Source organism: Amphiura filiformis, chromosome 1 (assembly GCF_039555335.1).
Source record: "Amphiura filiformis chromosome 1, Afil_fr2py, whole genome shotgun sequence".
Taxonomy (NCBI): domain Eukaryota; kingdom Metazoa; phylum Echinodermata; class Ophiuroidea; order Amphilepidida; family Amphiuridae; genus Amphiura; species Amphiura filiformis.
In genome coordinates this window covers 49,470,733-49,488,800 of record NC_092628.1, presented here as the reverse complement: position 1 = coordinate 49,488,800, position 18,068 = coordinate 49,470,733, and positions in this window count along the sequence as shown.

Below are 18,068 nucleotides of genomic sequence, written 5' to 3'. Positions count from 1 at the left end.
TTTTTTGAGAAAAATGCAAAAATAGTCACGAATTTACCACAGGGGTGTAGTACCCCCTTAATTTAACATTACGTGAATAATGATCACAGTGAGAAATGAACATAATTCCTTCAATGGATACTGAATACAAGGCAATAGGACTCTGCTGCAACTTTCAAATCTTGGGTAACTTTCATCAATAGTGGGACCATTGTAACAAATGAGGTGTCATAATGCTCAGAATAAATCCTGCTTCGACTGCATATCCAAAATGTGGCATACAATCAACCGTTTAGGAATAATAGCCATTATCTAATGGGGGGGTGGGTAATTATCCGAAATTTGGCATACAATCAAAAGCCATTGTGTAAAGGGGGTAATTATTTTTAGTACATGTTTATTTAGATTCATTTTGAGAAGCACTGATATTGAAGTACATTTCTATCCGTCAATAGCCCTGTACCACACTCAGACCCTTATTTTCTCAAGACAAACCGGTGGTTTAAGAAATATAAGAATTGCCGTTTTGCTTGATATTTTTCCAATTTAAGAGCACTTAATTTAAATGGGCGAATTACCTTTAATCTTTGAAAGGTTTCGTATACTTTTAACGGTCATAGATTGAATTGTGATTGAAGAAGTAATTCAACAAACAGTTTGAACATGAGCTGAGCATTAAGCATCCAAACACGTTTAGCACACCCACTTATTATTACTTCAAATTAATAAGTTGCTTGCTAAATGGGAATATACATTCCACACACTTCGACAAATTAGGAAATATACTTGCTGTTTCGCTTTGATATTTTTCCAATTTACGGGCACTTCATTGAAATGGGCGAACTACCTTTAATCTTTGAACGGTTTCTTACACTTTTAGGTAAGGGTCTTGAATGAAGACGTAATTAAACAAACAGTTTGAACATGAGCTGGGCATTAAGCATCCCAACACGTTTTGCACATCCACCTATTATGACTTTACACAGACTGTATCGTAAAATGGGTTGCTTGTTAATAGGAATAAAGTATACATTTGACATGCGATGAAGAAGTGACTGCCGATTGGTGCGTCACATACTAGTATTATTGCATCTTGTAGCCCCGTTCTTAAGCAGCCCATACAATATGTATGTAATGCTATCTAGTTAGGTGAAAAAGTTCAATTTGGTGACCACTCTCTGGCTAGTAAGGTTTGACGATTGATTCGACTTCTATGGACCATTTAGGAAAAAATAGCCACCATGTCCCTCGCGAAAATCCCGGCATTTTTCGCTAGAGGCCAAAATCCAAAATGGCCGCCGCCACCATTTTGAAAATTTAAGTTTTGAACCAGAGCACCTATAATCATGCACAAAGACACTTTTTCGGATATGTCGAGTACAAGGATTCCGATTCTGACTTTAGTTTGACATTACGGCATCATTTTCACCCAGAAATCCAAGATGGTGGCCGGCACCATCTTGAAAAGTTTAGTTTTTAACAAGAGGAGCTAAAATCATGTACAAAGACACTTTTTGGATAAGTCGACCACAAGGATTTCAAATTTGACATTACTTTGACATTACGAACTCATATATACCCAGAAATCCAAGATGGTGGCCGCCGGCGCCATCTTGAAAAAATAAGCTTTGAACCAGATTACCTAAAATCGTGTACAAATACACTTTTTCCGGTAAGTCGACCCCAAGAAATCCGAATCTGACATTAATTTGACGTTATACCATAATTTTTGCCCAGAAATCTGTATGTAATGCTATCTAATCTGTTTCTGTTGTCTGGTTTTACTTTTTGTTTTTATCTTTGACAATAAATTGTCTAGCTTACGCTTTATTTACATTCTTTCTCTTTTTCTGTTTCGTACAATTATGTAAATATTTTATCATAAAATGTCACTTAATATTCCAATATATTTTACAATAATTCCATTTTTTATTATTTATATTTATTCTATGCTTTTGTTTTGTATTCAATATTATTTGATCAATTCTTTTTAATTCATGAATCAATAACATCAATATCCATGATATCGGTACATTTTTTCTAATATCATTGTATATTATTCTAGATTTGTAAATAGCAAAACATGCCAAAACAATAAAATATTTGCTAAATGTTTTCATTACTTTCAAAATCTTTCTTCTTCTTTTCTTCTTCTTCTTCTTACACAGCGGTTGACGTAGTTAACGCTGTGTCTTTTATCGTACAGGATCTTCTTATACATTTTGGAAACTGTTATCTGCGCGAGGATTTTATACGCAAAGGATATATATATACTATTAAAGAGGAACTTGCCGATAATCTTTGATCGATTCATCGATACATCTCAGAGATTATAGATGATAATAAATTATAAATAGATAAATAAATAAGATTTCCAAGCATGCTTTATGAAAACGACTGGAAATCCAATTAAATGAAAGAAAAATCACGGAAATGTCTAAAATGAGCACTCAAATTCAGGATTTCCGACTTGGGACTATTTTTCTGCTGGATTTTTACGCCTTTAGACACTTTAGAAGCCTGAATTTCCAGCAATCACGACTGGACAAAATGTCTGGAAATCCGAACTCCTCTATAGGGGGTGTGCTTGTATTTTCTGGAATAGCCCATTATATCTCAAGAAAGGTTATTATTATGAACTTCATTCCAATCCGTATCCTGACCTGATCCATATTTGAAACATCAATCCAAAAGCTTTCAGTTTTTGCAGGTCCTCCCGTGTTTTCAAAATATTTGGTAATTAATTTTGCCATTTTCAAATAAACTTCCAACAATCTTATATCAAAAATTATTTTCTTGAACATCAGACATCAGAGGGGTTATAACACCAGACAATCGAAATTCCCTTCATAAGATAGTTGTATTTTCCTCTATATTTAATACAGACATGGCAGATGCCAAATTCAAGAACAAGATCTTCATAAGTTTTAATAAAATTATGACCTCTATTAAGGTCCTCAAGGGTAGATATACCACGATCAAACCAATCTTGATAAAAGAAGAAATGGAGTCCTGAAGTAAGCAATTATTATAACCAAGATTTACCTTCATTTTCACCTTATACACATACCAAACCCTAAGAGTTTCAGCCAGTTGTGTTTAACATGGTAAGAACACAATTTGGAGCATCTGTTTTCCATAAAACTGACGTGTTAAGAGTATATATATCTTTTTGTCAAAATGCGCACCAAAAACAGTGTAAAAATTTCAGAAATTTAAAATGTAATTCTTTTAAATATGCCTCCTCTGAGATGCCGATGACATATTCTCCAGAGATGCACATAGCTAATATTTCTATAAAGAATGTTTTTGATTTGATTTTTCCGGGTTGTGACAACCCTGGATAACCCAAGAAAGCCTCTCTATTGAAGCTTATTTCCATTGGGGTCCATTTGAACACCGGGACGGGTTGGGAACAGTCAGGGCTTAACACCCTACTCTTTTCGAAACTGGCTGCGAGATACGTGTACAGGTATGCTGCCCCTCAATGACAAAACGAGTTAACTGCAATTTCGTTGTTTTTAATTAGAGACCAAACTGTGAATTGCTCAAGCATTGTTCAATAATTAATAATAATCAATGAAGTGTTAAGTGTGTAAAACTCCATAGGCTTTGTCAGTTAAATTGTTTTGTCGTGGTTTTATGAGGTAAATGATGCAGTTAACTCATTTCGACATGCTGATATCTAGCTCTTGGGAGGTTTTACACAAAATATTTTTAGTGCAACATATGTAAAGCGGAAGTCTGAATTTAATCTAAAGAAGTTGCCAATTAATTTTGGACTTTTTTTTCCCAAGTCAATATCCCAGCAAATCGCCACCGCCGGGAATTGAACCCGGGACCTCGTGCACTAAAGGCAAGTACCAATAACCATTGCGCCACGCTCTCCCACCAGGTTTCAAGAAGATGTCGCCTTATCAAGAAGATGTCGCCTCGGATGTATACAGATTCAGAGAATCGAGTAGTAAATTAGTAACCATCTCTTTTGTAGTAGTCTTAGAATCATTGCCAAATGTCGTCAAAATTTGGTTTCATGTGCCAGAGTTTTTATGGTTTTAAAAAAGTAAATAATAAATAAACACCCACAATATGGCTCAAAGTTTATTAGGTCAGGGTTAAGTAAGTACTACGTCAGGTCTCTGGGTACTATGACGCTAGGCCTAAACATCATCACCATCATCTGATGCATTGGCCTATACTTTAATATGTGATACTTTACCGAAACGTGAGATGTTACGTTACATCTCCTCACCATGTTTTCATCGCCATCGTCATTTACATGGCGCGACTACAAGCTCCAGACCTTTTTTACACGGTTACTGACCAACATATTATGTGTATCACAAACGGAGTAAGCCTGAGTGATCATGATGACTTACGAGTCAATGACTTATTGACCAACATATTCTGTGGATTGAGTGATCATGATGAGGAGTTTCTCGTACGCTACAAAATTACAGCATACGTTGGCGTACATGTCAGTAGACGATTGGCAAAACGTGTTTTTTTTTAAAATATAAACTTGTGTTTCCGATACAGTCAAATATTGTAAACATCACCCATAAAGTAATTACCCCCACCTTAATAATGGCAATTATATCTAAACGGTTGACCGTATGCCAAATTTGGGATATGTAGTTGAAGCAGCATTTATTTCTGCGCATTATGACACCTTATTTTGTTGCAACGGTCCCAATATTGATGTCACAGCGTACGTGTAAATGAAAGTAACCCAAGATTTGAAAATTGCAGCAAAGTCCTCTTGCCTTTTATTTAGTATCCATGGAAGAAAAAATTTTCGGCGATCATTGGATTATTCTTCTTGCTTCGGGCATTTGGAGGAGGTCAAAACATGTTATAATTAATTTTAAAAAATGTTATTGTTCACATCAGTGGTCATTGTTTACTTAATCCCATATTAAAACATGACAAGTTCAATATTTTCTGTGACCAAGAAGGATGTAACCCTTGGCCTTCCACTTTTTGCGACCTTTGAATCTAACTTTACCACCGAAAGGACAACTTGCAATTGTAGGCCATTTGGAATATTATTGGTCAGAAAAATATTTAAAACGTCATGTTTCAATTTGATATTACGTAAATAAAGTAAATTTTTAATTACTTCCGTGGGCCGAGTACGCGCTGGTGAATTGCGATCGCGTAGAAGTGACATGGTCGCCTACTACGCGCCGCGCCTACGTCCAATGGGTCAAACGGCTTGTTGTCAAGTCTGTTGATCAGCCAATCAGCGTGATTGTTTATTTCTTCTGTGTGTACGCTCGTCTACGCTTGGCGCACAGCTCGGACCACGGAAGTAATAAAGAATTAACTTTAGTGATCACTGAAGTGAATAATGACAATATTATTGTTATTGATTATTACATGTTTTGATCTCCTCCAAATGCGTGAAACAAAAAGAATAATCCAATGAGAGCTGAACAAATTTCATTCAATGGATATTGAATACAAGACAATATGATTTTGCTGCAACTTTCAAATCTTGGGTCGCTTTCATTCAAATGTACGCTGCGACATCAATATTAGGACCATTGCAACAAATGAGGTGTCATAATATGCAGCAATAAATTCTGCTTCAACTGCATATACCAAATTTGGCATATGATCAACTGTTGAGGAATAATGGCCATTATTTAAAGGGGGTGATTACTTTTTGGTAGATGTTTAGTTTGAGACACTGATAGGAGTTAGGCTTTCTAAGAACAAGAAAATAACAACTGCAAGAAAATAACAACTACTGATCTGAAGGGATCTAGAATGAGCGTTTATGGCGTTTCGACAGTATTTTTTTGTGGGACATGAGAGCACCTCAGACGTATCGAATTGCATTCTGAATACGAAGCATGTCTTTCTGATATCAAATAATTCATTTTTGAAATTCACGATATAATACAAATTTTATGACAAATTATTAAAATTTGATATTTTTCAAATTTTTGATATAACAGTCCTCGAAATAAATTTTATAAATCTAATGATATATTCTTAAAGTGTATGTAGCTGGGAGGAAAAGCCGACGATCAATTGAAAATGTTGACCTTTTATATTGAAGATATGGATTTTTTTCCAAAAAGACCTTTTTTTTTGGTGTTTTGGGAAAAAAAATCCATATCTTCAATACGAAATGTCAAAATTTTCAATTGATCGTCGGCTTTTCATCCCACCTACATACACTTTAAGTATAAATCATCAGATTTATAAAGTTTACTTCAAGTACTGTTAAATATCAAAAATATCAATTTTTAATGATTTGCCATAAAATGTGTATTACATTGCGAATTTCAAAAATCAAAATTATTTGATATCAGAAGGACATTCTTCGTATTCAGAATGTAAATTTCACCCTTTGCGAACTTTCTATGTAAAAGAGTCCAGAGTTAGTTTGGTTCCAATAACTTGCACGGATGAATGTTCAAATTGAAACTCATAAACACAAAGTATGGGGTTTTACCAATAGTATCTTTTAATGACCTTTATAAATCACCGAATTTACTTGTATGTTGTTAAGAAAATTCTACTCTATTTCCCCAAAATTATACAGATATTTGTCCACGGACGATTCCCAGGGGATGGTTCACTATTATATCATACAAGACTAACTAACTCAAATAACGCAAGTCTTCATCATGCGTGACAAAAATCAGTATCGGGAATTTGCTATATATATAAGTAAATCTGATTATTTAAAAAGGATACTTTGCATGTATTGGTAAAAAAATTCATTTTAGATACTTTACTTACAAGTAAGCAAGGGATCAAATGAACAATGAGGTTGTTCAAACGGTCGCGGCTCCAACAAAATGCTCAAGCCATATGGAAAAAAGAGAGAACTTTTAAGATATTGGGCTATTTGAGAAAATATGTCCACACCCCATGAAGAGGAGTAACTTTTCAATCAAAGAAATGTCCGGATTTCCAGGTCTGCTTTCTGCCAGCGACCAGAATTCCAGTTGCCAATGTCACTTGAAAAATCATGGAAATTTCCCAAATGAGCTCTCATTTACTCAAATTGATTTTGAACTATCTTTCGGCAGGATTTGTTTGCCTTTGGACACTTTAAAAGTCTTGATTTCCAACAGTCACAATTGGACAAATTGGACTAAAATTCCGGAAATCCGAACTCAAGGAAACGAAGACCACCTCCAACAAATCAAGTGAACAATGTCAGTTTCTGAAGCTGTGTGAAGCTAAAACATAATCAAAGAGTATTATCTTTTGTATGAATTTCATAAATACTCAGTACATTGACCCAAACATGTAGACCTACTTGGAACAATTCCATTCCAACTGAGACGGTAAAGTTGACATTGCAGTGATTGCACAGTTGGGTTCTATCAACTTGGTTGTAGAACAATTTGCAAAGGGCATTCACTCACGTAGTATTCTGTCTGCCCTTCGTAGCCGTTTAGTGTTCAAGGCAAACATGTGGTAACTTAAGGGAGTGGCAGTTTTGTCCATTTAATCATGGAGTATCTTTGATTTAATAATTGAGATGAAATAACTTAAGTAGCCTCCACGCGCAGTTGGAAGTTTTGTAGCAATTATATCAAAACTGTATCCGCTCTTAATTTTTTTTCAGCTAAAACTCAACAAAAATGTTTTTAAACGCTATAAACGTTTTAAAACATGAATATAAAATGTTGGATCATTTGCTTTACCTCACTTGTTCGGCTCAAAATTAAAAGGGGATATGTCTGATAGTAAAAGCTAACATTTTATGGAAAATAAATACAAATCTATTTTTAAAGAAATGTTATAATATGGCTTTAATTATTCTAATGATAAAAAAGATCCTAAAAAGACCTTCAAAATCAAAATTATTTGATATCAGAAGGACATTCCTCGTATTCAGAAATGCAATTTCCTTTGTCTGATGTGCTCTCATGTCCCAGAAAAACATTGTGCAAACGCCCAACCTTACACACCTCCACCCAACCCATCCCACTCACCCCATTCCACACACCTCCATCCACCCCGTCACACAACAAGCACGCACCTAAATAGCAGGATTCTCAATCTCACTTCCCTGGGTAAAGTGATTATTTAGAGGTTATCTAAAGGTGAAACACCTTCGAATATTTGTATGTCAACAAACTTGCCCTTTATTTGACCATTTACTACTAGTACTTCCCATCGTACTCTCTGACCTACTTCACATCACCTCAGTTCTCACCATAATATTTAGAAAATGTCTCAACCCCGCCAATATATAGATCCCGCAGGGCTATGACCTATTTTATACGGCGGCGCCGACTTCAAGTTGATAGCAGAAATATGTCATCAATTGGCCCAATTTGTATGACCACCAGTAGTTTGATTCTATGAAAATCGCGGGAGCAGCAATCACTGTTTTGATTTAATTTCTAGATGACCATCGTCTTGATCATATGATGATGATGATTCATCATAATATTGGTATAGATGACGAATCATTGTTGTCAATTAAACTTCATGCAAAAAGATAATTATGCAATGGTCATTTTTGTCGTTCCTGGTTTCTCCCTTACAGTTCAATGTCGTAGAAAAACAATTTCATAATGTTCGTATCAATTTTCGTTTTCATTCGGATAAAACAAATCGTCGGTGGATTGGAAAGAGTCAATGGAATGAACTTCATTTGGGAAAGTGGAAAACAGTTGCGTGCAAAAAATGATGAGTGCCGCATCTTGGAAGAACATCTCTGGATCGGGTAACTTAAAAGGGCATGTCGTGATCCACAGCCTCGTCCCCCTACTTTTCTCAAAAAAAGTTAAGATTTGTTATACCACTGGATACTTCTGGCTACATAATGTTTATGAACCACATATTTCTTGCAGATTAATTCGTTTAGCAAAAATATCGTTATATTTGATTTCGTTCTGGTATACCAGACCGAAATTACAACACATTGTCTACGGAGCAGTGTAATACACATAATCATGCATAACTCGCAAACGCAAAATCGGAATCAACTGAAATTTTGGGAATAATCTTTTTGTGGATATCTACTGAAAAATGTCATAAGAAGAGGATGCTAGGTACACGAAATTCTCCTTAATAATAGTATAAGTTCAAACTAAAATCAGGGTGACAAATAAGACAAAAAAAAAAATATAAAAGATAATAACTAACTTTCTAACTTATAGCATATTAAAAGAGCGCTATTTAACATATTTAAGATAAATGTTCTATCTGTTTCCTTCAGCATCAACGCCCACATCCACATTTCACCTCCATATTCATGCTCCTCTTTTCAAGTTCATAGACAAGTCAAGGACATAAGATGCTACAAGGGTGTCTAGCTCAGTGTGGCGTTATCGCACTATCAACCGAACATGCTGTCAAGATACTGTTTCTTAAGGTTGAGTTTAGACTCTATACAATTTTTATAATGGGTATATAAAGCGGGGGTGTAGGCTAACAAGACTACTAGTATATGTTACATGTAATATGTCCTTATTGTATTATTTTGTTTTATGGGAGTGGAATATTTTAGTAATATAACGTAATCTGACATGTCTAATGAGCAAACTGACACTGGCATTTGAAGCATCAAAAGAAACATTGAAAGAGGGCATCGGACATTTTTTGTATCTGGATAATGATAAGGTGTTTTTTAAAACATGTTGATCTTAAAATAGCAGCATTTTATTACCTTCAGTATACAGGAGTATCCCGCAAAAACCAACGAACAGACGGAAGGTGCCATGTTAGCTAAAGAAACAGGGGAGACATCATTTGTTCATAATGTACAATGATGTATGTTTGCAGCGTATAAGAGATAATCTTGGTTTGCGAGATACCAGTATGAGACTAGCAAGCATGCATGAAGTTGTAAAAGAGATTTATAGTAATAGGTCTTGCCGAGATGACCAAGAAGCAACGGTGTAATGTCAAAATGTATAAGTTGGTCAGCTTGACCTTGGGAAGAGATCCTAATATATCAGAAGTATGTCATTAGTTATGTGATTAGCCTAATATTGACCAACTAAGTAAAGGAGCATGAAGTAAAATCATTTTGTCCAAAAAGTGAGATAATGGCCATAGAATAGATCCCTGGGGCACAACACTAATTTATGACGTTTGATATAATTTACAGCCTACACTTGATAAATTATAAACAATGAGGATCAGTATTAAATACCAATACAATGCAGTTTGGAATTTTCCGAATGGTTTTCCAAGACAAGATACTCGAGCCAGCTTATTTAATTGGTCAAAGTATCATTTCATTGCGACTTGGCTTTTTTTACAGTATTGCCGGCTCCTTTCATAATAATAATATTTTAAACATTTCTGGGCGATTTCCCTAATAGTTTCTCATTTTCCTTTCCTGTTACCAAAATCTTCATCCTTTTTTTGCAAGATAGTCATTCCTGCTATCATTGAAATATAACTGCAATAGAAGATGATTGTTGGTTTCCAAATGAAAAAGAAAAAAGATTAAAAAACCACATCGTGCTCATTTGAAATATCGATATCTCGGAAAAAAAATCTGATTGAAATTATACAGTATGCAATGAGCGAAATAATGTTATTCAAATGAAATGTTGTTATAACATTTGATTCATAATGGCGTAATGTTGATTGTAAGTCTGTGACGATTTTAATCTTAAAAGATGGATGTTTTCCGACATGTTCTTGTTAATAATAATATGGCGTCGCATAAACATCCGCGTGGGAGAAACCACGGTAGATTTGAAGCCCAATATAGACTTCTCATAGAGGTAGGTGAGAAAGAACAACATGAACACGATGAAATATATTTTGGTGTCGTTTGGTTTCCTGGTTTAAAAAAATGTCATTTAGTCTACATAGTATAACAAAAACGTGTAAGATGTACCCAAACAAATGCTCTTCAAACTATATAATATCAAGATGCAGCTCTGACAACGAATCTTTGATTTTCGTTTCTGGAAGCTTACATTAACTTATCATTTGCTTCCTTTCGTTCTTTCCCTTCCCTTCCCTTTCCGTACTTTCCCTCCACTCGTATCTTTCAGGTGAACTATATATAAACACCTCAAAAAAAGTAACTAACCCCCTTAAATAATGGCCATTATTAAAAAAAGAGGCTATTGTATTTACAAATCTGTAAAATGCGTTGGAAGGCTAATTTATTTCTGCGCATTTTGACACCTCATTTGATACGATAGCCCAGAAAACAATAAAACACCGGTCAATTTAATGTAGTAAGGTCCAGATTTGAAAGTTGCACTTATATACAATACAGAAACACTCAGATATCATTACACAGATTTCCTTCCATTATACTGAATTCAAAATCAATACAATTTACTGCAACTTTCAAATCTTGGGTTACATTTTGACTACTTGGGTAGTCAATTGCTACAAATGAGATGTCAAAATGTGCAGAAATAAATTCTGCTTCCAACGCATTTTACAGATTTGTAATACAATTGCCCGTTTTTGAATAATGGTCATTATTTAAGGGGGGTTAGTTACTTTTTTTGAGATGTTTAATATATGGTACGTTTTCTTGTTTCTTACACATTAAAAAACCAGGTGTGTTTAAGCACAAGTGAAAATGTGCATAATTAATTACAATTTCTGCCTGATTACCTCTTTAATCAGCTGTTAAATCTTTGGGAAGATATTTGTAGACATTTACTTGTCTAGCATCTAAAAATAGAAGCAAAGTTTACCAGTTCTGTAAATATTAAGTCTAATGATAGTATTGCTCAAAGCGTATTTTTAGTCGTCCCGGTGGTACTCTGTTTACATTCTATTTGAGTACGTTTCAAGGCGTGAGAATCATAGTGGTGCGTTACTTTTAGCCATTTTATACATAAAACTAGGAAATACAATGTCTTTTTATCCGTGAATGTAAACATATTATGTAATTTCTAGTATGCTGTTGCTTTCCTTCAAAATACGACATTTAATGTGACCGGTACATTCTGTCATGTGTTTGTCGTGATTCTGCGAATTACACCATCCCTTTTACGCATCTTTATTGATGAGACACATTCTGTAGACGTGCTTTGCATGTTTAAATGACATTTCTGGACACGGTAACATTCTTTCAGAAAACAGACGGGTTTATGCATGTGAAATACGACAATTCTTATAATTATCTCGGATCATATCCATACACGAATGTTCTTTCCGTCATTTTTAAATGGAAAAGGAAAAAACAAACACTTAGAAATATCATAATGTACCGATTTTTATTCGAATTTATAATGGTGGTGCAGATCATCAGCAGATGGAAAAAGGACAATAATTTAACAAAATAAAGAAACACATATTCACCTTGTCCTTTGCTTCACTTCCGTATTATTTTGTATTTTGTATAATTATGAAGAGCTTGTTTCCAAACCCTGTTAAGTCCATAACACCATAACATGTTTCTCATTTACTTGTGTGATACAATCACAATTATTTGACAAGTTTGTCATTAGCATGAGTTGCACCATCAACAAGCCATTATTTACCACAACGATGCTGCTTAACAATATGCAGACTATTGTTCTCATTTCATACACTCCTAGATAGTGAGAACCAAACAGAGCAAATTGTTAGTAAATTACTAGCAGTGCTTTCGGACGCGTTAATTTTTCTTGCGGGTGGATGCATTTATATTTGTTTGCATTTTCCAACACTTTTGTGACAATTTTGTTATAAAAATTGCAAAAATCACGGGATTTTTAGTCGTAGCCTTCGGGTCTCGTGCATTAGACGCATCAACATCTCAGTACGCGTGAATTATTTTGTACAATTTCACTCCCAACAATTAAGTGATACGCGTTTATTAACCTATAATTGGGAACCAAAGGCCTCACACGGTATTGTCACTATGCATCCATCCATCCTCTGTTTCCTTTGTAATGGTGCATCCAACTGAAATTACTGTACTTAAAGCATCACAACCCATTGCAATATCGCACAGGTAAATCAGAAACATGCGTATGTGGATTTACCATGGTTTGGAAAAAAAGCTCTTCATCTTACTATAATTTGCCTAATGTTGCGTGCGCGTATGCGGGGGTGCGTGCGTGTGTGTAAAAGGCTCCGTCAGTTTTGATCCCAGCCTCGCCAAATTCGCACGGGGAACGCGGAGGTTACATTTGGTTGAGATCGGTAAAGAATTGGGCTCAAAATCGGCAAAAATGTGATTTTTTTGTTTTGTTTTATCCAAAATCCACAGTATGGTATTGCACCCTGAATGCCCTCTCTGTTAATCTATAAATAGTTCTGATGATATGCTCTGATCATGCTGATACATGTATAGGCCTTGCACAATATAGGCTACCAACTCTTGCTATCAAAGCCAATGTCTTCCACTGTGGGTTTTATATTAACCCATTACATGAAGGAAGAAAGAAAGTGTAGTCAGTAAAACAATAAAAATATATAAATTAATTGATTTAATTAATCACCGGTAAATAAGTGATGTCATCTGAGGTCAAAGGTCATCCAACAGCAGGTCATCCAGGGTCAAAGGTCATAAGGGGTCAACGGGATGAAAAAGTACCCTATCAACTGGATTGGGCTTAAACTTGGTAAAATAAATCTGAGGAATCAGGCTATGGTAAATAAAAGTCCCCAGGAATAGATAATAGGCCTACCACTTTATGCTGGTGATTGTATTATATTAACCCTGTAACTGAAGAAAGAAATGGTCAGTTAAATAAAGAAATTAATTAATTAATTAATTAATTAATTGTCATCCGAGGTCAAAGGACATCAAACAGGTCAAAGGTCATGTGAGTCCGGCTATGTTGCTGTTATGCATATTGGCATATTGAGCTTAATAATCATTTACGCATACGGGTATTACCTCTAGTATAATATAATGATCAGTAATTAAACAAAAATACTATCAAAAACATTTGAATGTGCTATAGCATCAATCACTACACACACACACAAACAATAACAATACTATTCAAAATCTGCACTTTTAATCTACAGACTTAAGAAATCATTATTCATATTCATTCATATTCATATTTTATTATCAAAAGGTGACCCGAAGGTCAAATTACATGATAAATTTACAAAGATAAAAACAAACATTCAACAATATTTTTTAAAGAATAACATCTATAAAACACATAAAATGGTATAAAATTTCATTTACAGAAACTAATATTGCACTTGTAAAATAGTATCATTAAATAATAATAAATAAAAAGAAAAGGAAAGAAACACATTGCATAATACACTTCAGAAAAGGGGGGAGATTGCACGGCCACCGTGCATGCAGGATACAATGAGCACATGAATAAAAAGAAAAATTACATATTACTTGTTTAGCAGGTCCACAAAGTATGGTATGGGACTATTTTGGAAGCGAGAGGTTCTGAACCGCAGTTGGGTGAATTTATGCGCATTGCGAAGGTTGCGACCATGAGCACTCTGTCTAGATGGAGGAAGAAGATCTTTGGTACGGTCTGAGTCGGCAAGCCCTTCGGCTAACCTTCGACAATGATCTTCTCTTCTATCTGACAAGCGCTCAAGGTCGCAAGCTTGCACCGCCTCAGCATATGAGGTAAATCTCTGGCCTAAGATGATCCTGCATGCACGTCTTTGGAGTTGTTCAAGTGACTTTGTCTGATTACACATATTTATTATGACACCGTGTATGACTTTGAGCAAATCCCTCCAAGAAAATCGTTAATTAACCGGGTAATTAACTTATTAATCTGATCTTTCGCGAGCGTGACATATTTTCGTTTCTTCTTTTTTCAATTAAGAAAATTAATAATCCTGTACAATCACCCCATAGAATAATTCAAAAGTGCACTTAGTAACATATGTAAGCGCTCCTTGTCAGTTGTCAACAAAGTTGTATTTCATCAATCAACACATCTCGATAGGTTTGGCATTGGTGAGAATAGGATTCGTAGAAAGCGGATATAGTAGTTCGTTATTCATAGCCTGTTTAAATGTGGTAAATGGATCACAAATTAACAATCCTCACGTTTAGTTAATAACTATACTATCTATTAAACAATATTATTTAATATGTCATTTTTATGCAATATTGAAATGATCTCAAATTAAATATTGTCCAAAGCTACAGCTATTTTATGTCGATAACCATTTTGTCTCAGGCAAGGGTCGGTCAGTATGTAATGAGAGTTGACCTTTGACCCAATATTTTGAACATTTGGATGGAATTTCTTTATGATCACATAAAGACTGTACACTCAGAACGATGGTCAAAAATTCTTTTGTTATGCATAGTCGCGCTAAAAGTCGATCGATACATATTAAAATCAGCACAATTCAGAGATACACCTTTTTGCTATGAAATTAATTTTCTCGGTCAAATATAAAGCAATTTTTTTTTCTTTAACAGTAATGTCAGTTAAAAACATAGTGCTTGGATATGCATTTTTTTTTAAATCCTGGTGTTAAAATTAGGCATGAAAAAGTTTTTTGATTTTTATAGGCCTTATCTCCGTCCGCGAGCTTTTTTCGGAATTCATTTTTTAGCGTTTCAAACTAATGTAATTCGCTAAAGAAAGATATTTCCCACCTCTGTGAAGCACATCGTGTGGGTCTATCTATTATAGTTTTGTCAGAATTTCCGTTTTGATTTCACCTTTTTTCACGTCATGCTCCTAAAATGTCAAACTCAGTACTTTATCTCGAAAGCAAGCAGCAGCAATAGTCGATAATTCCATTGTTCTAATCCAGGTCCCTTCTGCATTGAAAGCAAGGATTACTCGACCAGCGATTTTGTAGCCCAAATCTCCCATTTACATCGGTTAGACTATTAAGCGAGGTACGGTTAGACCATTAGACGAGTTACTGTTAGACCATAATTTGGGCGAGTTAAGATGCTGTGATGGTGTAGTGCAGGGTCCGGGGATAGGGTGGAAAGAAGTAGGTTGGGGTATGATGTGGAGCGGTGAAGTAAGAAGGGGTGGTGCATGGTACTCAATGGGGAGTCAGTCTTGTTTTTTGTTTTGTTTTGTTTTGTTTTGTTTTGTTTTGTTTTTTGATTAAATGTTTGTTATCTTTGTCTTTTAATATAGAACCAATACTAATAACAGGTTAAATAATGCTGTCAACAACACTTCTCACATTTCTTTACTGCGTGGTCACAAACATTTTGTGTGGCAAAAGAATGAGGTTTATTAGGTTATCAAAAGTATCATTCATTGAAAAACAAAGATTGTTATTATTATCGGAGAGGTTGCTGGGATCAAATTGTGTATTGCATATTATAAAGTTTGAGTAGGCGTTTCAAAGAACGAACTGTTAAATATGGTAGCATGGGTGACCATGGCGAACCATGGTATATTGACCATGATCGACCATGGTCACTCACCACGGTCGCCAAATGGTCTAACCGTAACTCGTCAAATGGTCTAATGGTAACTCACCCATTGGTCTAATCGTAACTCGCTAAATGCTTTAAACCGTAACTCCCCAAATGGTCTAACCGTAACTCGCCAAAAGGGCTAACCGTAACTCGCCAAATGGTCAAATGGTATCTCCCCGGGTCTTTTTGGGTCTTTTAGAGCTGAAATTATCAAAATCAAGGGTCTTTCGGAGCTTTATTTTGGTCAAATATAGGGGGTCTTTCGGAGCTGCGAAACCCAAAAGGGGGGTCTTTCCGGGGAGCATACCCGTATGGTCATTTGTGTTGAGTGCCCCCCAGGTAACTCGCTCCATGGTCTAACCGTAACTCGCCAAATAGCAAAAGGTCTAACAATAACTCGCCAAACGATCTAATCGTAATTTGCCAAATAGTCTAACCGTAACTCGCCAAATAATTAACCGCAACTCGCCCAATGGTCTAACCATAACTCGCCCTTGACTTACCCTCACATATTAACTCGCAACCTTTATCATTCCCTAAAACTCAAGTGTAAAACATGCTTAAGATTGCGAATTGCATAAATAAAACAAGTGCATTGATTTCAACTTATTTGACCTCGTATTGTTTGTACCCATCATCACACGCAAGGTTGCACTAATTATACATGTAGTAATATTGCGAACACTTAACTTCTTAAAATAGTTTCCTGACCAGACCTGTTGTAATTAATGAGTAATAATTAGTATTAATTAATAGTTAATCACTTCAGGTGTTGTGCGAGACGGTAATGACAGGTTGCAGCTTGGTAGTAAGGTGCGATGGATTGACCTATTTTGCACTTTTTAATTTTATTTGTTTATTAATTGATTTAATATGTTTATCTTATCACACATTAATCATTTCAAAAGCGTGTTAAGGGTAGATTCGGTATTGCTGGTCGAAGCAACAAAATTTTCATTATCTAAATCAATATATTATTTGAAAATGACACTTTGATGTTTTGCAAAAGTTTATTCTACAAATCATATGTTTTGAAAACTTGCTTGATTTATTGTTTTTAATGAGTTATGTGCGTTTCATAAAAGTGTTGTTGTTTCAGCCCTCTTTACAACAAAACTTAAGAACCATAGGACCTACAAATGTATATCTGTAATATTTGAATTCTTCAACGCACTCGCTATAAAATGGCCAATGCAGTTTTTGCCAAAGCTCACTACCATTCGCAAGATTCTGTGAACTATCAACAGTTTAAAATAAACATCTACCAAAAAGTAATTACCCCATTTAACGAATGACCATTATTCCAAAACGGTAATTATATGACTAATGTGGGATATGCATTCGAAGCAGACTTTATTTCTGCGAATTACGGCACCTCATGTGTTGGAATGGTCCCAATATTGATGTCGCAGCGTACATTAAATGAAAGTAACCCGAGATTTGAAAGTTGCATCAAACTCCTATTACCTTGTATTCAGTGTCCATGGAAGGAACGGTTTTCAGCTCACATTGGATTAGTCTTCTTGTTTCGTGAATTTGAGGGAGGTCAAAGCATGTGATAATCAATTAAAAAAATCATTATTCAGTGATCATTATTTACTTAATCCAATATTAAAACATGAAAAGTTCAATGTTTTTGGGACCAAGAAGATCATTAAAGAAGCGGAAGACCAAGAACATTTGTTGGTAAATCCTCTCAATCAGGACATTTTGAATCTAACTTTACAACTGAAAGGATAACTCTTGAAGATGTTCATCAGGACTGTTCATGTTAAACTGGTATTTGTAA